At 35.8% G+C, this 23,475-nt stretch overlaps 1 protein-coding gene and 1 pseudogene across 3 annotated transcripts in view; one reads left to right on the top strand and one right to left on the bottom strand.

Moving 5' to 3' along the window:
- ARHGAP32 (Rho GTPase activating protein 32) overlaps positions 1-23,475 on the bottom strand; it is a 359,487-nt gene that overhangs the window by 307,402 nt on the left and 28,610 nt on the right. The window lies entirely within an intron of this gene.
- On the top strand, positions 6,505-21,610 carry LOC110192582 (NEDD8-activating enzyme E1 catalytic subunit pseudogene; annotated as a pseudogene).

Here is a 23,475-nt window from a genome sequence, read left to right as displayed (position 1 = left end):
ACCTTTCTAATACAATCTTTATTTAACTTGTTTGTTCTAATTTTTGTTGTTGTCGTTCAGTCATTTTCAGTCATATCCAACTCTCAGTGACCCGCTTTTGGAGTTTTCTTGGCAAAGATACTACTAGAGCGGTTTGCCAATTTCTTCTCCAATTAATTTTTACAGATGAGGAGCTAAGACAAACATGATTAAGTGACTTGCCCAGGATCACACACCTAGTAAGTATCTGAAGCAAAATTTGAATTGATGAAGATGAGTCCTCCTGATTCCAAGCCTAGTGCTCTATCTAATATGCCACGTAACTGTCCAATTCTAATTTTTACCCATGAATTAATCCTTGAATTCCAACTAAGAACATAATAAATTAGAGGGAACTGTCCTTTCTATGTAAAGTTATCAGGGAAGTATGAGAAATGTATAAGTCATTGGAAGTCAAGAAAATTATTATTTAAATTGGCCTTTATTATTATTATTATTATTATTATTATTTAAATTGTGCAATTCCTTCATCTTCAGCAATCAGAAATTAAGCAACTCTCCCAAATTCCATAACCAGGTTCATTCTTTTATTGATTTAGTATAATATTTGAAGGTTGCAAAGTTGTACCTTTCCAGAAACCTATAAAAACAAAAGATTTCAACATCACCATGATTTCTTGGTTCAAGACTACAGAAGGACAAATGTTTTTTCCTCAGTAAATTCCTAAGCAGACTAAGATGGTTTTTTTCCCCAAAAAAAGAAACTTATTGTTAAATTAGCTATTCCTGCCAGCTTTGCTTTGTGCACTCCATTTAATCTAGACAACTGGGAAACTGTTAGGAGAGAAAGAATTCTTTTGTAAAATTAGTCACTGTTCAGTGATTTTAATTCCCCTTCCACCTGAAGGTTTTAAAAAACTAGAAATTCAATTTCAAGAGATTTAACATTTCTTTTATATGTTGCGATAAAATGATAATTTCTACTTGCAATAAAAATGTTTTTATATTGAGCTGTTTCTCTTTCACATTTGCTCTGTTATACATTAGAAGAAATTTGGTAAGCTGTTATTACTAAAACTAAAAAATATGTAATTGGTCTTACCCTATTTCTACCTTTTAATTCACTCACAAACCAGTTTATCTTATTAACTTCAACAAAAACTACAATTCCTTAAAATTTTTTTCTTAAGGTAACAGTCATTTTCAAATTAACTTTATTAGAGGACGGTATGACTATATTTCATGTTTGTTAACCAAACTACATGCTTCAAAATTATCTGTTCAAAATTCCCTTTTAAAATAACAATGTAGGGGCAGCTAAGTGGTGCAGTGGATAGAGCACCGGCCCTGAAGTCAGGAGGACCTGAGTTCAAATGTGACCTCAAACCAAATACTGACACTAGGTGTGTGACCCTGGGCAAGTCACTTAACCCCAACTGCCTAAAAAGAAAAAAAAAAGAATAAAATAACAATGTGGGTTAAGCTTTCTTTAGTATTTGGTATAGCATTTTTTAAGCTGTTTATCACATTTTTCTACAACATATTTTATCAATGTGCTGCCACCCCGGTATATCCATCCTTATTACCGTTGCATGTTCTGCAACTTAAATTCTTCAGAGACTAGTATTAGATTATTTATTGTCATTTATCACTGGAAGATAGGTCTTTGTTTTTAAAAGAACCTTGGTACTATTAAGTGAACAGTGAAACTCCCCAAGAGCCATGCAGTCCATTATCCTCCCCTTGTCCAATTCCAGACCTAGCTCTATGTCTACCTGCAGTATCTGTCCAAAATATACATACATGAATATACAAATATACACACATACACTTATATATGTACATGTAAACAGGCATATGTATACATGTGCATATATATATGTATACACAAATATATAAATATACCGATAGAAGAGTCTGATATATTTGTCTACCCATATAATAGCATATTCTTGACAATAGTAACTTCTTATCCATTTTGTTTTCCTATGTGTTTAGTTAGACTGAACTATCTTGAATGATTATGAATCTCATTTAACAAGCTGTACAATGTTTTAAGATTTGATACAATCAGTATAATGTCATCCCCAAAACATACGTTATAAAAAGGTTCACAGTGGGCATCAGCAATCTACAATTCATTAAAAACAAGGAATCACAGGGGAAGAAGTATTGAAGAAGTATATAATCAGAGAAATATACAACCAGGAAAAAAGGGCGATGGGGGACTAATCATGTAATAAGAGCAAAGGATAATGGGAAGACAGTATGCATGCTCCACTAATATTCTTATAATATCAAAAGAATGAAAGGAAGGCTCCTAACATGCTGAGTGAGATTTCATAGCAGTTTTATAGAAGGACAGGAAAAAATTTCTCACAGTGTGGGCAAACATGGATAGGTAGAAATATGTATTGTTAGAGGTATCAACAATATAACCAACATCACTAAGAATTGGAATGTTAGGATATATTTCTCAAAGATTATTTGGGTAAACTTACAACTGTCTTTAATACTATGAGTTGACAGATTTCTTAAAGGCTGCCAACATAGAACAGAGACATTGTTTTACAATGATAGATAGAAGAACGGATGGATAGATGATAGAAGATGGATGGGGAGAGAGAGACTGGGAGAAGAAAAGGGGAGGAAGGAAAAGAATGAGAGAAAGGTAACTAATGATGAAAAATAACACATAAATGGGTGTCAAAAGGGACAGAGGGAATGCACAAGGCTCCCTGGTGAGGAGAAGAAAAGATGTGGCATGGAGGCCTGGGCTCTGGCAAGGTAAGGCTAAAAATCAGAACCAAGAGACTCAGGAGTAGAATGTAAGATTCTAATGGAAAAGGGATGAGGATAATGGCCAAAGGGAAGAAGGTATGGTATCATTTAATATTTCACAAATTTTGATGTTAATTTGAAAGTTTGTTCACAATCTTGTCAGACTTAGTCTAATACTTTTTCAATTTAAAATATGACCACTGCTTCTTTTAGCATTATCTTTTGAAATCCTCTTCCTTTCTCTCCTACCTATCCACTCTCACTGACCTAGATTACTTATTACAAAATTGTATCACTGAGGAGGGAGAAGTGATTTGGAAGGAGAAAAGAGTTAGAAGGAGCTATAGAAGTATGTCATAATAGGTAATGAAGTCTATCTCAAATAAAACAAACATTCAGAAAATGGATGCTTTTCCATTAACTATTACTGCAATCTTATTTTATTGGTTCCATATATGAGTGTTATTTTCCACCTAAATCATATACAGTTTACTCAGGAGAAAGAATTATTCACTTCAAGTTGCTTCGTTGCTCATTAAAACCCACATTTTAAAGAATGCAGCTAAGTATGTCACCTGAGAAATATAGCACTAATTGTAAGTGGCAATCAAGGAATACACAAGTGGCACAGAATCTTAATCTATAAATACCAGATAGATTTCAAAACACCAAAACTGATATATTTACCTGAACAATGGAAATTAGTATTAAGTTTAATGGGGCCATCTTGTTCCTTTAATTCACACTGGCATCAGAATTAGCAATAAACACAAACTGAAGATGCCTAATCTCGTCTTTAAAACATAAAGACAATATAGAACAGAAGTCCAGATTGAGTTCTACTCTCAACAAGTCATTCACTGCTACAACAATTGTTCTTCCCTTAACTGATTATCACACTCTGCTGAATTCTCCTGTATTGGAAACTGCACAGATGACTATATATCACTATTTTATATAATCTCTCTCAGAGAAACAATTTATTTGCATACAAAAATTATTATTATGTATGCAATGTAATTAAATGAGAGGGTAAAATCAGACGGTAAAAAAAAATTTTTTTTAAATCAAGTTTTCCTTCTACATGAATTACATGCTTCCTAGAATTATTGGGCTACCCATTCACATCAAATGCTACATGAATAAATTTTAAATATTATTTAACTTAATCTTACCAAATAACTTTTTAAGCTAATTAAGTTAAATGATATATCAAGTTTGTTAGAAAAATTACAATTAGAAAAATATTTTATTGTCAAGGTCATTAAGAAAGTAAAACCTGCATGCTTACTTGTGCACATAAAAAATTGTGAAAGTAACAAAATAACTGTTCTATTTGCCTTTTCTCATTTTAGTCTACTTGGTGGTTAACTTTCATGGGATTTTTAAATATTATAAGAGAGGGGATATTCAATCTCAAAAATTTACAGTATCTGACCATCAGCTGTCAAAAACTTATAACTAAATAGAAAATAGCTACAAATCCACAAGTTGGTAAAAAGTCTCCTAGTGAGAGGCAGAATCAAGAGGGCAAAGTAAGCATTTTAGCCTAAATTACTCACACATTTCCACAACAAAGATCTAGAAAATGCAATGGATTGAATCCTGACTGGGAAAGCCAAGAAAAAGTCATTTTCCTACCCAGGGTGGCTTAGGACCAGACAGATCTGTAGATGCTAGGAACAAGTTCTGGCCTAGAGCTTGCATAGTTGGGAGCATTCCCTCATGTAAGGACTGAAGAAGGGTCTAGACAGGGCACAACGGCAAGAAGCAATGGGGCAGAAAGAGAACCCAGGAGATTGCTCAACATTTGCAGGAATGAGTGCCATCAGGTGGCTCTGCTGCCAACCATTCAATTTCAGGTAACAAATATCACATGGAGAGGAGTAATAGCAAGCCTAACTTGTGCAGTGAAAAAGGAATTATGTTCTGGAAATGTAGCTGTGTGGCTCTCTCTGATCAAAGGGGTAGATCAGCAGCCCAATATGTAACCCTGGAGTAGAACCAGGAAAAGAGAAACAGATGAAAAGGGAGTCAGCAATTTAGTCACTCCAAACCCTATTAAAGGCTAATACTGACTGGGTCTAATAGCAATCTACTGAAACTCCCAAACAAGGACATGATGACAGACCCAAAGATAGGCAAAGACCTTGAAGAACTCAGACCAGGAGGACAGTGAAGGAATCTACACCCAGATCATGCCACTTTGGGAGCAATGAAAGCTTGCACATCCACAGCTGTGAAAAAACATATGGATGGAAGATAGAAATTAAGGCTAGACTTCAGCTCCCACACTCTGAAGAAGTACACAGAACTCAGTATTAACTGAAAGACAAAGTCAAGAAGTAGGCTGGGAGAATGAAGAAACAAACAAAAAGAATCCTGTGTTAAAGAGCTATTACAGTGAAGACTCAAACAACTCTTTGTTTTTTGTTTTCGAGAATAACCAAAAAAAAAAAAACCTATAAGCAAAGCCTTCAAAGAAAAATGTCGCAAATAAAACACCCATTCTTGTTAAAAACACAAAAAAGTACAGGAATAAATGAAGCTTTTCTTAAGACATAGATAATAAATAGATGAGTAGCACCTATCTAAAACTAACTGCAAGTGGAGACTCCCATAACATGTGAACAAGATGGAGGACTAGACATTTTCTCTGATTCTCACAACTACCCAAACACCTCCAAAAAAAAATTATGCACCAAAGATAAAGGAGTTCAGCTATCTCCATGATCTAGAATACCCAGAATCAAAAAGAAAGTTAAAAAAAATGATACTCACTAACCCCAAGCTCATTTAGCAGGCCTCCCCCATCTTCCAAGCTACCAGCAAGCAAGGCTGCTCTAGCTGACTAAAACACTCAACACATGGGCTTTTAACAAAACCCAAACTTATTTACGGCCCTCCTTCCTCTTTCCAATGCCATGGAAACCCCAACAGCAGGCTGTGGAAGTTTGTTCCATAACGGTAATCGCTAAGAGAGAAGGCCAAAAACACGTTGAGGACCACAAATCCAGATAAACAAGATTCAGAAGGAGCAAGACAGGACACAGTTTGAATGTTTGGGGAAGAGGGGTATGGGGAAGGGACCATGTAGAGCTTCACTAAACATGAAGGAAGGTACTCAGCATCTAGCTGGGCCAGCTATGTCCAACCAAAAGTCACTTCAGACAGAGATCTAGGCTGGCTAATAATCATGGATTGCCCAATGTGAGAGGAGGCTGAGACACCTGAAACCCCAATCAGAGGGAACTGAGTCAGAAAGTGAATAATAGTAGAATACAAGGGAAACAACCAAATTATCAAAGATCTCCAGAAGAAGAAAACTCAAAGACCTTGAGTATAAGAAGATACATAAAAAAGGATTTTGATTTAAACAAAGAAGGAAATATGGCCTTCAGGTCTAGTAAATGAGTTCAGGCACCTATGAATAAATACTATAAAACAAAGGAAAATAATCTAACACTTGATAATACTGCTACCCTGTGGAATTTAAGAAAAAACATGCTGTACATGTTCAAAAAGGAAACGAAAATTATGAGCAAAATTTATGGCCTACACACCATAAGTCATGGGCAGAATAGAAAAACTTTTATGTGTGAGGGCAAATCTCACCAAAGAAATAAAAGAGAGAAGCTCAAATTCACATAAGTGAAAGACAATCCAGAAGAACAGAAGCAAAAAATAACTTTAAAAAACAATCTTCTTACTATGCAAGCAAAACATGCTGATCTTCAAGACAGAATGTATAGTGACAACCAAAGGATATTAGGTCTCCCAGAAGAACATGACAACATGAAAAATCTGAACACCAAACTGCAAGAAATACAAGAGAACTACTCAGAACTTCTGAAAACAAAAAATAAAATGCTAAGTGAAAGAATTCAATGGTTGCCTCCAGAAAAAGTTCCAAGGTTGCAAACCCCAAGAGACAAAGAGGATAAATTTAAAATTCAATTCGGAAACAAGTTCTACAAAATTCAAGTAACACAAGACAATTCTACACCCACCAGAAATCAGTCAATCAATAAACATTTATTCAGTGCCGACTATGTGCCAGGCGCCATGCTAAGCACAGGAGAGAATGGAACAATGTGTGTTGAAAAGCAATGTTGCCTGGGATGCAGCCCAGGGTAACCTACCCCTGCAAATCTATGCTTTACCACAAATGAAAAAAGATGGACATTAAACAATAAAGCAGGATGTGACATATTTTTAGAAAGAAAGTCAGAACTGAAGAGATTATTTGCTTCTTGAACACCCCCAGACAACAGGAAAGCAGGAGGAATGAATAAAAGTGGACAGCACAGAGAGAAGTGAGAGACTTCTTTCTCAATGTACATTAGAAGACAGGGGTGAAGTCCAGTGGAAGTCACAATGAAGAGGTGGACATGGAGCATTATAGACAGAACTTGATGAAACTCTGCAGGCGAATCAAGGTTTTCATGGGAGTATACGAAAGAGAGGGAGAGGAACAGTGAGATTGAAAGGAATATGTGATACGCTCAGGTAAAAAAAAGAGTTAGCAATGAGGGGAAGGTGACCCTTCTAGTAATAAAATAGCCTGTAGGGGAGTGGGTGAGGAGGAAGGGAGAAGGACTGAAAAGGAGAAGAAAGAAATTAGGTATTTGGTTGAAGGGGGTTCCACTGATCAATACTCTTATGGGTTATGAGAGAGGTTCCATGAAGGGGAGATTGGGACCTTACACTGGGTGAAGCTTGGGGAAGTTGATATATGAAAAGTCCACTTTTCCTACCCTGGTCAGGGGAGAGAGGGTTTAGAACTTGTGAGGAAAACTGACACATGGGGAAGTGGGAGGGGGACACAAGGAGATTTGGGGACAAATGGAGGAGAACAGGTTAACTAGGAAAGGACATAGTTAAGTGGTAAGTTGCATAACCAGGAATATGGCAGGGGAGGGTTCTTGTCCCCCCTGACACTTACAAGAATTGACATTGGTCTGGGAATGATGCACAATGGACAGAGAATCCGCAGGGCAAACTCTACAAGAGGGAAGAGGCTAGAATGGATACCCTGTAAATTTTGATTGCATGAGAAACAGAGAATAGAAAAAGACTAGATAATAATAGGGATCATGAACCAGAGAATGAGGGTCTATAAACAGGGAGGATGAATAATGAAGAGGGTAAAGAAATCCTTTCTAGAAAGGGATGCAAAATACGATTTTTTTAAATGAACAGAACTAGTCAAAGGGAAGGAAAGAAAAAGGGAATCTATATGATTAATACAAAAAAAGGAATGGGAGAAATATAAGATAAAAGCAGGAGGAAAAAAAGGAACTAATAGCAAAATCTCAAAGGGAAAAGGGTAACTACTTTCAAATGAGAGAAAAGAATCAAGGGTATGGGGAAGAAAGTCTGTGGGAACAGGGCCACCTTAAAAAGATTTAAAAAAAAAGATTAAGATGAAGTAACTGAAGTTATTTCTGTGTTTATGGTAGAAGAGGGGGGGAAATAGTAACTTGAAAAATCAACCAAAGGGCAGCTAGGTGGTGCAGTGGATAGAGCACCGGCCCTGTATTCAGGAGGACCGGAGTTCAAAGCCGGCTTCAGACACCTAACATTTACTTAGCTGTGTGACCCTGGGCAAGTCATGTAACCCCATTACCTAGCCAAAAAAGAAAAAAAAGAAAAATCAACCAATACTAGAGGCAGATGGAGGAAAATATAAACCTAATTCTCATAACTTTAAATATGAATAGATTAAAGAATACAATAAAACAAAAAAGTAACAGATTGATAAGGAAAAAAATTCTACAATCTGTTATTTCCAAGAAATACATATTTAAAAAAAAAAAGAAATACACAAAACTGAGGGAATGGAAAAAAAACTACTACGCATCAAGCAAATCAAAAAGTGTTTGACTTTTGCATTACTAATGAAATTTATTTTGTGTGATTGAACATGTATAACCTACATCAAATTGCTTACCATCTCAGGGAGGAAGGAGGGAAGGGGAGGGAGGGAGAAAATTTGAAACTCAAAAATTTTTTTAAATAAATGTTAAGAACTGGGGGGGGGAATAAAATACTAAAAATAAAGATTACAGAAAAAAGAAATTTGAGCGGCAATCATAGTAACTGACAAAGCAAAAACCAACATTCAAAAAGTAAAACAGGACAAACAAGGAAACTACATTATGCTAAAAGGAAGCTAAGACCCAAACCATTTTAAGTATTTAACTAATATGTTCCAAATGCCTTAGCATCCAGATTAAGAAAGGAAATAATATCTAAGCTACAAGAATTTATAGACAGTAACACAACAGTGACAGGAGATTTCAATATCCTTCTCTCAGTACTGGATAAGTCTAACAGAAACAGAAACAAAGAGGAAATTTGGAACTGAACAAATTTCTTGAGAAATTAGAGTTAAAAGATATATAGTGTTTTCTAAATGGGACAACAAAATAATATATATATTTTTCAGCACCACTCTCAATGAGAGTGGGAAGGAAAACATTCAGAACTTAAAATAAAATTTAATTTATTAATAAACAACCAAGCGAGCAAATGAATAAAGAAAGAAAGAAATGCCTCCTGGCCCTGGCAGCAATAAAATAGCTTTTAAAAAGTCAATAACGGGGGCAGGTAGGTGGTGCAGTGTGGACAGAGCACTGGCCCCGGAATCAGGAGGACCTGAGTTCAAATCCAGCCTCAGACACTAACACTTAACTAGCTATGTGACCCTGGGCAAGTCAGTTAACTCCAACTGACTCACCCAAAAAAAAAAGTCAGTGATGGAAAGATTTTTCTCCCACTTCACAATTTACCTTTTTGTTCTCTCTGAACTGACTGTGCTCATGCAAACAAACAAATAAATAAATATGTTAACCTTATATACCTAAAATGGTCATAAAATCAGAGCATTCAACCTTCATGTTTTACAGATGAGTAAACTAAGGACCAGAGATATTAAATGACTTACACAAGATCACATAAGTAGTAAAACGGCAAAGCTGGGATGAACTCAGATCCCGAGACTCAAAACTGTGTGCACTCCAAATTCAGAGCTATTTCTACCATGCCACACTGCCTCAAAAACAAACACCTTCTCCTACAAGCCAGAACCAAATTAGTAATTTAAGCATGATTAAAAGGCTTGTACTCTAAATTCCTCAACTCTACTAGCTGACTATTCAAGGGTACAGAAGGATCTGTTTGTTATGAACTTCACAGATATCAGCAAACATGAACATTTTTGTCTATCAAGATGATCAATGTGATCACTTTTATCCATTTTTTGCCATAGTTTGTCTTACTGCAAAAGTAACTTCTTTCATATTCTGACTGGGTATTGATTTGGAGTTTACTGTGGTATGTGACATAAAAATCTGATATATAGCAAGCAGCACCCTGAAAAAAAAAATCAGTATGTTATGCAGCTGTAAATAGTTAAGTGCTTCTAATGAAGAATAGGGTTAAATTATATTCCATGTATTCTATTGATTAGGGAAATAAAGTGTTAGATGCATAATGAAAAAGTTCTTACCGATACTAATTAAGAAGTTTTGGCACTTAAACAGTTGACTACAAAATTTATCTAAAATGTTTAATTTTACTACCATTCTTAAGAAAGATGGCATTAGAAAAGATGTAGTAGTACTAGTACTAGTACTAGTTGTAGTAATGGCAGCTCCCATTTGCTATCTACCCAGTCTCTATGGAGGTATTCCATCCCTTGCTCTTCATCTTCTATTCAGAGTTAAATAATCAAAACAATACTACCATTGCTGCTGGTACCATTGTTGCTAGGAAATATAACATGACAGCCCTACCTACCTATTCACTAGCACTGTAACTACCCAGACACTCCCATAAATGTGATGTCAATGGAACAGTAAAAGATAATAATAATAATAACAACAAAAGAGAGCAAAAATAATTTAAGGGAAATACACAAGCAGAACACTGGCACTATGATGTTGAATTTAATACATATAAATGTTAAAAAAAAAACAAGTTATACATAATAGAGATTTACAATTTCATAGAAAATCTTTTTCTGTTCTTTATATATGCAAAGGTTCATGTCTGCAGATATTTGTTAAGTTCATAACAAAAAGAAGTTTAAAAGTTTTTATAAGAATAAAATACACACATTGAGGGAACCTTTAATTAGAGAATTTAAAGGAAATAGGCAGACTTTCACAAGTACTATTTCAAAATGGACACATCTTTAAAAGCATACGACTGAAAAATGAGAATACAATATCCCCTACTGTTTAAGGACTGTAACAAAATATTTGATTCAGTAGAGTAGAAGGTCACCTTAAACACTCACCTTCTCTCCTACAAACCATCTCCCATTTATCAGTCAAAATAAAAAAGACTGATAGAAAGATAAAACAAAAAGATACAACCTCACTGGATCATTAAAATCAAGCAGGGAATAAAATACTGACACATATGTTCACCAAAAGTATTCATCAATATCATGGAGAAAAGAGATACAGAAAAAACAAGGAACATGCATTTACTAAGTGACTTCTAAGTGTCATGTACCGTGCTAATAACTTAACAAATATTACCTCATTTGATCCTCATGATAACCCTGGAAAATAAATACTAATATTATTCCCATTTTACCGTTAAGGAAATGGAAGCAGAGGCTAAGTGACTTGCCCATAATCATATAGCTAGTAAGTATCTGAGGCCAAATTTGAATTCAGGTCTTCCTACTCCAAGCCCAGTACTCTATCCATTGTGTCACCCAGATGCTCCAGATATAGCACCAAGTTGAGGCTGAAGAGGAATTAATAGTAAGACTCTCCAAATACTAATCCCAAATGACATAATAACTAAATACTACTCAGACTCCTAAATGTAACGATTATTGTCCAAAAGAGTTTGGCTAAGGAAAACTCCTAGGAATATTATAGCCAAATTCCAGAGTTCCCAGGTCAAGCAGAAAATATTACAAGCAGCCAGAAAGAAACAATTCAAGTCTTGTGGAAACACAATCAGGATAACACAAGATTTAGCAGCTTCTACATTAAGGGACCAGAGGGCATGGAATATAATATTCCGGAAGGCAAAGGAGATAGGATTACAACCAAGGATCACCTACCCAACAAAACTGAATATAATCCTTCGGGGGGGGAAAATGGTCATTCAGTGAAATAGAGGACTTTCAAGTATGCTTGATGAAAAGACCAGAGCTGAATAGAAAATCTGACTTTCAAATACAAGACTCAAGTGGAACATGAAAAGGTAAACAGGAAAGAGAAATCATAAGAGACATATTAAGGTTGAACTGTTTACATTCCTGCATGGAAAGATGATATAACTCATGAGACCACTGTCAGTATTAGGGTAGTTGGAGGGAAAAAATTATATGGATGGATGGATAGATGGATGGACAGATAGACAGACAGATAGATAGATAGATAGATAGATAGATAGATAGATAGATAGATAGATAGATAGATAGATAGATGGCACAGAGTGAGTTGAAGATGAAGGGGTCATATCTGGAGAATAAAATTAAGGGGTGAGAGAGGATTATACTGGGAGAAGGAGAAAAGGGAGAGGTAGAATGGGATAAATTATCTCACAAAAAAACAGAAAAGAAAAGGCTCTTACAGTGGAGGGGAAACAAGGGAAGGTGAGAGGGAATGACTGAATCTTACTCTCAGAATTTGGCTTAAGGAGGGAATAACACATAGACTCAATTGGGTATGGCAATCTGTCTTACCCTACAAGAAAACAGGGGGAGAAGAGGATGAGAGCAAGGGAATGATAGAGAGAAGGGCAGATTGGGAAAGGGGGTAATCAGAAGCAAACACTTCTGAGGAGGGACAGGGTCAAAAGAAAGAATAGAATTAATGGCGGGGGAGGGGGACAGGATTAAGGGAAATAGAGTTAGTTTTTCACAACATGGCTACTATGGAAGTGTTTTGCATAACTGCACATATATAACCTATATTGAGTTGCTTGCCTTTTCAATGAGGGTGGGTGGGGAGAGAGGAAGGGAGAAAATTTAGAACACAAAGTTTTAAAAACAAATATTTTAAAAAAAAGTTTTCACATGCAACTGGGAAATAAGAAATTCCGGAAATGGGGTACAGAAATCTATCCTGTCCTACAGAAAAGTAGAATGCAAAGGGGATAACAGAAGGGAGGGCAGACTGGGGGAAGGGATTCAGAATGTATGCCATCTTGGGGTGGGGGGAGGGGTGAGATGGGGTGAAAATTTGAAACTCAAAATCTTGTGTAAATGAATGTTGAAAACTAAAAATAAATAAATTTTTTTAAAAGAGTTTGGCTTACCTATCCACATGGTAAAAACCAAATAGATTAAGAATTCCTATTGCCTGGACTATGATACGCAATTAGATGAACAACATATAAGGCTCGTCCATCTTAGTACGTATTAGAGAAAATGCAAATGGTGAGGCCCAAAACTGATTGGAAGTAGAAGAAAACACTAGAATGCCTCTGGGAAATTATGAAGTTCTTTTAATGATCCCAAGTTTCATCCTGAAACAAAACCCATTTTTATATTAATATCATCCTGGTGCTATAGGATTGTGAGTCACAAAATATTACGTGGCTTGAGATGAAAAGAACTGAAATTGAGAAACACACAAAGGGCAATAGAGAGGTGTATAGTGGGTATAAGCAGAAGGCTACATATAACAAACTAGAAATTATCAATCAGAAGATTAAATGGTGTTATTCAAAAAAAGAATGAAGAAAAAAGGTGGGTGATCAAGTGCTAAGAGCAATAGATAAGTGTTTCTTTTTAATCCATTGGTATCATCTAGATTTCAAGAGAAAACAGGGAACGCCCTCAGCACATCTGGTGGACCTCCTGTAGCAAAGAGTGACTAGACATGGATGCATTACAATATGCATTACTAGAAGGAATACCTAAGTCAATTAAACCACAGATCCATTGAAGATGCTGATTATCAAACAATAAAATCATTACAAGAAGAGGATACTATCACTAGTAACTATATCAAAGAACAATTTATTTCATGTTTGTACTGTCTAAAGCTTCTATATAATGTAGCTTCTACTCTATATGGCTATAATCATATCAATAACGTAGCCTCTATAAACCAAAATCCAAGACAAGAAAATTAGAACAAGTTTTGCTACATTTCCTGGGATTAGTGCTTTCCAAAAGAGCAATTTGGTGCTATTAGAAAAAAAAGCACTGGATTTGGAGTCAGAGGAACTGGTTTCAAGTCCTGGCTCTGCAAGTCATTTAATTTCTCTGAACTCTATTTCTTCACCTATAAAATGAGTGAATTATACCAGAGGACCAGGTTGCTTCTAGTTCTAATACTATAGTCATATGATCCTATGAATGTAACAAGGTGCTATTTTACAATAAAAATACATATGCTATTTTTAATCAATTTGGATATGCATTTAAACATCCTATATACTCAATAAAAATTATCTCCTAAATCTATTTTAAGGACCAGTCCTCAAATTCATTACAACTGATTTCATACAAAGGCAATTTACCCTCCCAAACCCCCCAAAAAAACCCTTTGTTCAGTAATGTCATCTCACTGTTACATAAATATTTCATGCGACAGCTAACTAAATAGATACTAAAATACATGTCTATGATTCATCAGTATCCTTTAAATACAATGATACAAAGGATTTCAGTTAAATACATGGAAATAAATCACTATTTACACAGACAGGAATTTTTACAGGCAGGAATATCAGGGACTGTCATAGTTTTAGGCATATCTAAACAGATGCTGAAGCTGGTAGTCAAGAGGAAATGAATGTAGTATTTGTTGTAGCAAAGAACTGGAGTCATGGCACATCCCCAGGGATTTTCAATAGCAATAACATAGCATGAGGGTCTATAAACAAGTTGTGTTGGGACTAGCTTAGCTAACTAAAAAACCTAATCAGAAGTCTAGTTGCCAGGTGATAACTTGGGCAGAAAGGGATGGAGAAGGAACAGCAACCCAACAAAGACTTCTCCAGCATTTAAAAGCCACCCCACCTCTGTTTCAGTCCTGGTGACAGTGTTAGCAGATTGTTGGAATAGGAAGATGATGTTAAAACAAAACAATTCTTAGAACTGGTAACAAATATCAATGTAACTTTTTTTCTCTTAATGTATAATCTTTGTTAAATAGGCAACAAGTAGATATTGGAAGAACAGAACCACATTTCTTTTGGTTTTATTACTACAAATATAACTCAAAGTTGTAGCTAAATAAATGATGGATCACCAGTTCCTCAAGAGTTAAATAAAAGAGTTGGCAAACTTGTTTTAACTGCATGCACAAAGGCAACAAGAAATATCACCTGACATTAGTCATCCTGTCTTACCATTTTCATGATGAATACATAAGCCAACATTCTACCACAAGAATATCTGCAACTTACACACCTTCATCTTTTTTTTCTTACAAAGGATAAAGTAGTAGAGAAATTCTATGAAGAACTTGACAAGATTCTCCAAATTAAGTTACTTTATCTCTTTACAGTTACTTCAATGTCACATTAGTATAGGAAAATATGATATTGGAAATGAGGTTTTGTACCGACTTTACAACATGAAAGTTTGAAAGATTTCTTAATAAAGAATAAGAAGGGATAAGGTGTCTAGCCCACCCAATACTATCACCAAAGAAATGAAACTAAGTTATAAACAGAAAATAAATGACTGGTTAACAATACAGCATTCATTTCAGAATTATGTATACAATCAGATCATTAATTCTTTAAAGCAAAACTTAAAGCCAACTTCAAATTAAAAGAAAGGATAAAAATGAAAAGGCATAATATGCAATTACAACAGCTCCAACCCAACCTGTTTAAACAAGTTGTTGGCTCTGACAAGTGGAAAAAGAAAGAAAACACTTGCTATTAAATGATATGAAATAATCACTGCAAGGAGGATGCTAAAAGAGTTCATAAAATGCTTCAGTCATCAACATTTTGTCTCTTTCCATGGGAAAAAGAAATGAAAACCAAAAGCAAAATGAGTTTAGAGGAACAGCTGAGGTAGCTACTGTAGCAGTAGCTTGAAAAGACCTAAGTTCAAATCAAGCCTCAGATATTTACTGGCTTACTTATGTGACCTTGAAAAAGTCACATAACCTCTGTCTGCCTGAGCTTCCTCATTAGTAAAATGGTAACAACAGCACATACCGTAGTAGTAGTAGTAGTAGTAGTAGTAGTAGTAGTAGTAGTAAGTAGTAGTAGTAGTAGTAGTAGTAGTAGTAGTAGTAAATTACAAATGAGGAAGAGAAGGAAAAAGAGAAGGAAAGGAAGGGAGAAGAAAAGAAAAAGGAAAAGAGCAAAGAGAAGAGGATCTCTTTGCAAAAATGTAAAAAGCAAAAACAAACCCCAAAAGGGCTTGATAGGAGACCCAACTAAGCCAAATCATTGTAAGAACACTTCAAAGTAAAAGTGAAAGATGAATAAACACAAAACGGACCAGATCTGCCAGAATTTCTAGCTGTTGTGGTAGTAGGCTTACATTGAGCCATTATAACTTCCCAGGAGCTGTACACATCACCCAAGCTATAAGATATGTTTGTTACATGACCCTAGAGCAGAGAAAATACTCTGTACAACCCTACACGATTTAGACCAGGCTGAGATCAAGACAAGTTGCCTTTGTATATAATCCTCAGCCTAGATACTCTACTGAAGCCACTCCCAACATGGACACAAAGCCCTCAGTTCTAACACAAATCCATTTCTGTGTACAGGAATCTCCCAGAACTGGCCATCAAACCCCTATTGCAAATATGACCCCTTAGAGACTACTGACTTATTTAGATACAACTAACTTCTTTTTCTTTTCTTGTATCCTTCAATAAAGTGTATACTGTACAAGCAAACCAACTGTGAATATGTTCCAATCTCTCAGACTAAAAGAGTCCTTTAAACCTCATATTATCACATGTAAGAATTCATTCAGATCAACAATAATAGTAGAACTACAATGTTTGGGCTCAGTAAATATCTAATGTACTATGGAAAGTTAACAAGGACCCTTAAAAATGAAGTTAGGAAGAGCTTCTAGTAATATAGCACCATTTGAAAAGTATTCAGAGAAATGTTACTACATTACAGGATACCTCAAAGAAAATGATGTTCCAAAGTTCACATACTTCTACACTCTTGTGATATCATTTTATTTTTATAAAAAAGCAACTGAGAATTCATATGCCTAGATTCTCCTCTCCATAAAATACATATGACATCAGTCCACCCATGCAATGAAGACAGCTTTGACACAAACATAAATGAAGCAGGAAGAATAAACAAGCTTCTAAAGATCTATGGAAGACCACACCACCCTAGGAATAATAGTGGATCTAAAATCAGATAAAATGGATTAAAATCCTAGCTCTGCTACTTACTACCTCTGACCTTGGGCAAGTTATTTAATCTCTCTGAGCCTCAGTTTCCTCATTTGTAAAAATCAAGGAAAATGCAGTTGATGAACTCTAGGACACCTTCTGGTTCTAAATCTAACCCACCTTCCACTACTAGTCACTATTGTGCCCATCATGTAACATGGTGGATGAACTGTCACTGCACACTCTCTCCTGTTTGTCATGTGACCCACAGCAATAAACCATCATCAGTCTATCTCTAATCTGAAAGGTATAACTTCATGATAAATAAAAATCTTAAGTAATAAATGTAATTAATTGTTATTAATTGAAATTTCACTTTTTTTAAATGGTTCATTTGCAATATAGTTTAATCATTAACTATACTTTTATTTGAAAAGTGAGCTGCTAAAAACCTATCTGCAGCCTGAAAGAGTTTAGCCTATTTTAGTTTAGCCCCTACCTACTGCCAAGTTGTGCAGGTCTGCCTTAGAGCATACCACCTTGGAAGAACTGAAAACTTACAGTCCCCTAGAAGTATCTCTGAAAACAGCTGCACAAAACCCTTAAAGCTTGGGACAGTGTGCCCTCCACCCCAGAAGCAGACCCCTACTTTATCAAAGAGTTAAAATTTTTTAAAAAATAGGCTGGGAAAATGAGCACACAGCAAGAAAAAAATTCTGACTATAGTATACTATGGTTACAAGGAAGATCAAAACACACACTCAGAAGAAGAAAACAAAGTTAAAGCTCCTACATCCAAAGCATCCAAGAAAAATATGAATTGGTCTTATGTTACAGAAGAGCTCAAAAAGGATTATGAAAATCAAGTAAGAGAGGTAGAGGAAAAACTGGGAAGAGAAATAAGAATGATGCAAGAAAATCATAAGAAAAGAGTCAACAGCTTGGTAAAGGAGACACAAAAAAAATACTGAAGAAAATAATACCTTAAAAAACCAACTAGGCCAAATGGTAAAAGAGGTCCAAAAAGCCAATGAGGAGAATGCCTTAAAAAGCAGAATTGGCCAAATGCAAAAGGAGGTCCAAAAGCTCACTGAAGAAAATAAACCCTTAAAAATTAGAATGAAGCAAATGGAAGCTAATGACTTCATGATAAATCAAGAAACAATAAAACAAAACCAAAAGAATGAAAAAATAGAAGACAATGTGAAATTTCTCAATGGAAAAACAACTGACCTGGAAAATAGATCCAGGAGAGGTAATTTTAAAATTATTGGGCTTCCTGAAAGCCACAATCAAAAAAAAAGAACTTAGACATCATTTTTCAAGAAATTATCAAAGAAAACTGCCCTGATACTCTAGAACCAGAGATTAAAATAGAAATTCAAAGAGTCCACCAATCACCCCCTAAAAAAGATCCCAAAATGAAAACTCCCAGAAATATTATAACCAAATTCCAGAGCTCCCAGGCCAAAGAGAAAATATTGCAAGCAGCCAGAAACAAACAACTCAAGTATGGTGGAGCCACAGTCAGGATAATACAAGATTTAGCAGCTTCTACATTAAAGGATCTGTGGGCTTGGAACAGGATATTCTGGAGAGCAAAGGAGTTAGGATTATAACCAAGAATCACTTATCCAGCAAAACTGAGTATATTCCTTCAGGGGAAAAAATAGACATTCAGTGAAACAGAGGACTTTCAAGCATTCTTGATAAAAAGACCAGAGCTGAATAGAAAATTTGTCAAATACAAGACTCAATAGAAACATAAAAAAGGTATACAGGAAAGGGAAATCATAAGGGATTTAAGTAAGGTTCAACTATTTACATTCCTACATGAGAAGATGATACTTGTAACTCATAAAAACTTTCTCAGCCTTAGGGTAGGTGAATGGGATATATATAGACAAAGGGCACCAGTGTGACTTGAATATTAAGGGTTATCTAAAAAACTAAACTTAAGGGATGAGAGAGGAATGTACTGGGAGAAAGGGAAAAGGAGAGGTAGAATGGGGTAAATTATCTCACATAAAAGAGGCAAGAGAAAGCTTTTACAATGGAAGGGAAGAAGATGGAAGGGAGGGGGAGTAAGTGAACCTTAGTCTCATCAGAATTGGCTTGAAGAGGGAATAACATATACACTCAGTTGAGTATAGAAATCTACAGGAAAGAAAGAGGAGAAGGGGATAAGGGGAGGTGGGGAGGGGCCATGATACAATGGAGGGCAGATTGGAGAAGCAGTAGTCAGAAGCAAAACATTTTTGGGGAGGGACAGGGTGAAACGAGAGACAGAGTAGAATACACAGGGCAGGAAGGGGGAAGGAGGATGGCGGAAAATACAATTAGCAATAGTAACTGTGAAAAAAATTTTAAAGTAAGTTTCTCTGATAAAGACCTCATTTCTCAAACATATAGAGAAACTGATTAAAACTTACAAAAGTAAGAGCAATTTCTCAACTGATAAATGATCAAAAGGTACAAACAGTTTTCAGATGACATAATCAAGGCTATCTATAGTCATATTAAAAATGCTCTTACTACTGATTGGAGAAATGCAAATTAAAACAATTCTGAGGTACTACCTTATGCCTATTAGATTGGCTAATAGGACGAAAAAGGAACATGACAAATATTGGAGAGGATGTGGGGAAAATGAGACATTAATGCACTGTTGGTGGAGTGAACTGATTCAACCAATCTGGACAGCAATTTAGAACTATACCCAAAGGGCTATAAAACCATGCTTACTCTTTGACCTAGCAATACCACTACTTGGTCTGTATCCCAAAAGAGATAAAAAACAAAAAGTAAAAGGACCTACATGTACAAAAACATTTATAGCAGCTCTTTTCTGGTGGCAAAGAATTGAAAATTGAGAATATGCTCATCCATTGGAGAATGGCTGAAGAAACTGTGGTATGTGATTATGATGGAATACTATTGTTGCTATAAAAATGATGAGCAGGATGCTCTCTGAAAAACTTGTAAAGACATGAACTGATGCAAAGAGAAATGTACTGTGTACAAACTAACAGCAATATTGTAAGATGATCAGCTGTGAATGACTTAGCTATGACAATACAATGATCCAAGGCAACTCTGAAGGACTTATGATGAAAAATGCTATGCATCCCCAAAGAAAGAGCTAATGATGTCTGAACACAGATTGAAGCATACTTTTTCTACTTTCTTTATTTTTCTAGAGAGTCTTTTGGGGAGTCTATGTCTTCTTTCACATGACTAATATGGAAATGTTTTGCATGACTGCACACGTATAACCTATATGGAACTGCTTACCTTCTCAATGAGAGGAGGCAGGGAGAGAATTTAGAATTCAAAGTGTTAAAAATTGTTTTTACATGTACCTGGGGAAAAATGAAATACTAAATAATTTTTAAAAGAAAACTTTGACTCTCTTCAGTTTTTGTCACATATAAGTGAAGCTCTAGGCAATGCAGCAGGAGGATTAGCACAAAAAATCAGAAACTATCTAGTTTTAGACAAATTTGTGAGATAAGCAAGGCCACTAGAGATATTTCCAAACTAAACAGGCCATTTTTGTTTAGGCCTAAAGATGGTAGAAGACCTGAAGTTAAAGTGTTGTTGAATTTCTAGAAAGAAGTCCTAACTGCTCTGTAGTTTCACATTTCCACAAAATTTAGAATTCTGATGACACTTTTCATAGATAATTTTATATCATTATATGTGGTGTGGGCTCTAACCCTGCTAAGAGATGTATAAATTACATACTGATATCACATTTAAATTATGAAGATGGTATATTAGAGCCAAATTCCATTGTTCCTTTGATAGATGGGGGAACAGAAGGTTTTAAAGACAATGCCATGGTAATTCTGCCCAGAATGATAGCTTATAATAATTGCATACTAGAACTTTATCCATTTGAGGTTAATTTTCCTTCCTGCACCCAGCATACCAGAACATTGTAATAAACATACAAGAATATGACAGTGGCACAATGGAGCAATCTTTTGGAGAACAGATTACACTGAATGGAGATGTTCCTGATCACATGCAGTGGATTTTCCAAAAATCAGTAGAGAGAGAACCACAATTTAAGATTAGGGATGTTACATGTAAACTAACTAAAGGGGCTATAAAAAGAAATATTCTAGCTGTAGCTTCCACAAATGTTTGTCATTACAGCTGGGTATGCACTCAGCTTTTAAAAATAGCCACAAATGCATACATTCTACTTAATAATTACTTCGTATCCAAAAATGTAGATGAGTTGTACACATATAAACCTGAATCAGAAAGATCAATCTTGAGTTAACTTCCTCAAAATATAGTTTCCTTCATCTGCTAAACTGCAAGAGCTTTTGGATTATCTAATTCATAATACATCATTAAGAGGTGAACCCCAAGATGGGGGAATACCAAGAAAAATGAACCACAACCTTCCCTATATCTTTGCTTCCTCCATGCCCCCAGCTCCTCCAGATCTAGAAAATGCACCAGATCAAATCCTGACCAAGAAATCCAAGAAAGAAAGAAAAATTTAAAAAGCACAATGAATCACTGTTCCAGCTCAGGTGTAAAAGACAGAGAGGTATACAGACAATGGTAGAGGGTCTGGCGAAGAAAGCTCTGCACAAAAGCATTTCAACGGTGAAGGTTGTGCACTAGGACAAGAAAAGGCTCTAGGATCCAGAAAAGAGATACTTAGACCTATACAAAGTGCAGGAACGGGTTCCAACTGGCAGCTTTGATGATCACTAACCAGTTCCATGTCAGAGATCCAGAGCAGATTGAGAGGGGACTCTTTGACAAGGTTCCAAAGTAAGCAATCGTGAGTATTGGTTGTATATTGTGTAATAAACACATTCAGAAGCAAACAATAGCTGTGTGGCTCTGACCCTAAGAACTGAGCAGGTTCTCAGTTCCAGCTTGCAGCTCACTCTGACACTTTCAGGGACTAACAGGGCAGGAAGACCAGAGCAAAAAGTAGTCTACAGTTCTATTATGCAGAACTGGCAGAGGTTTCTAGTTGGCTAGTGATGGCTGTGTCCAGAAGCAGTCTACAGAAACTCCAAATGAGGCAAATTACTTAGACCCCAAACCATGTTGGGAACTTTCATTACCGATTGGGGGGGGAAGGGGCAGAGATTAGAATTTGCCCTGGGTCAGATCACTTTGAGAGCACTGAAAACTTGTAGCTCCTCAACCTGAGTTGTTTCTGGAAGCTAGACTGTATAGTAGACAGAACACTGGACCTAGAGTCAATAAACCCGAGTTCAAATCCAGCCTCAGACATTTCCCAGGTATGTGATCATGGACAAGTCACTTAACCTGTTTGCCTCAGTTTCCTCATCTGTAAAAGGAGATAATAATAGCAGATGTGTTAGGAGAAACAAATGAGATTATTTGTAAAGTACTTTACAAATCTTAAAGCATTATATAAATGATAGGTAATATTGTTATTATTACCATTCATGTAATACTAGAATAATACAAAGCTCAACATTCTAAGAAAGCAGCAACAAGAATAGCACAGGAACTCCTTCCATAAGTGGAAAGAATCCAGGCCTAACATAAAGTCCAAAGCCATGAAGTAGTCTGAAAAAAATAACAAAATAAAATAATAATTACACTATAAAAAAGCTACAAGGATGACAGGGGCTCTCAAGACATAAACCCAGAAGAAAATAACCCTAAAATATCTACTAGCAAAGCTTCAAAAAAAAAAAACCACAGGTTGAGTACAAATTCTGTTAGAAGTCCTGCCAGAGATGAAGTAAGTAGGGCAGCTAGGAGGCGCAGTGGATAGACCACCGGCCCTGAAGTCAGAAGGACCTGAGTTCAAATCTGGCCTCAGACCAAACACTTGACACTTACTAGCTGTGTGACCCTGGGTAAGTCATTTAACCCCAATCACCTAAAAATAAAAATAAATAAATAAATAAATAACAGATGAAGCAAGAATTTAAATGTTTTTATAAGTGAAATAAGAGCACTTGAGGAAAAAATTAGGAAAGGAATGAGAACTACGAAGGAAAGAATTAGAGAATTAACAGCTTGGTACAAAAGGTACAAAATCTTGCTCAAACAACAAACTCTTGGAAAATTAGAATGAAGCAAAGAGAAGCCAATGACTCCATGAGACATCAAGAAATAGTAAAAAGAAAATTACAAGGACGAAAAAATAACAAGAAAAGGTTAAGAAACCTTCAAATGAAAAATCACTGAGCTAGGTAACAGATCAAGGAGAAATAATTTTAAAATCACTGAGCCAGCTGAGAGCCATAACCAAAAAAGGAGGTAAAGCATCATATTTTTCCAGGTACTTTGAAAGAAAACTGCACAGATCTCCTAAAACCAGATGGCAAAGTGGAAACAGAAAGAATTCACTGGTCGCCTCTTGAAAGAA

This window comes from Phascolarctos cinereus, unplaced genomic scaffold, assembly GCF_003287225.1.
Source record: "Phascolarctos cinereus isolate Bilbo 61053 unplaced genomic scaffold, phaCin_HiC Scaffold_726;HRSCAF=1367, whole genome shotgun sequence".
NCBI classification, from domain to species: Eukaryota; Metazoa; Chordata; class Mammalia; order Diprotodontia; family Phascolarctidae; genus Phascolarctos; species Phascolarctos cinereus.
This window is presented reverse-complemented; position numbering and strand designations above follow the sequence as displayed.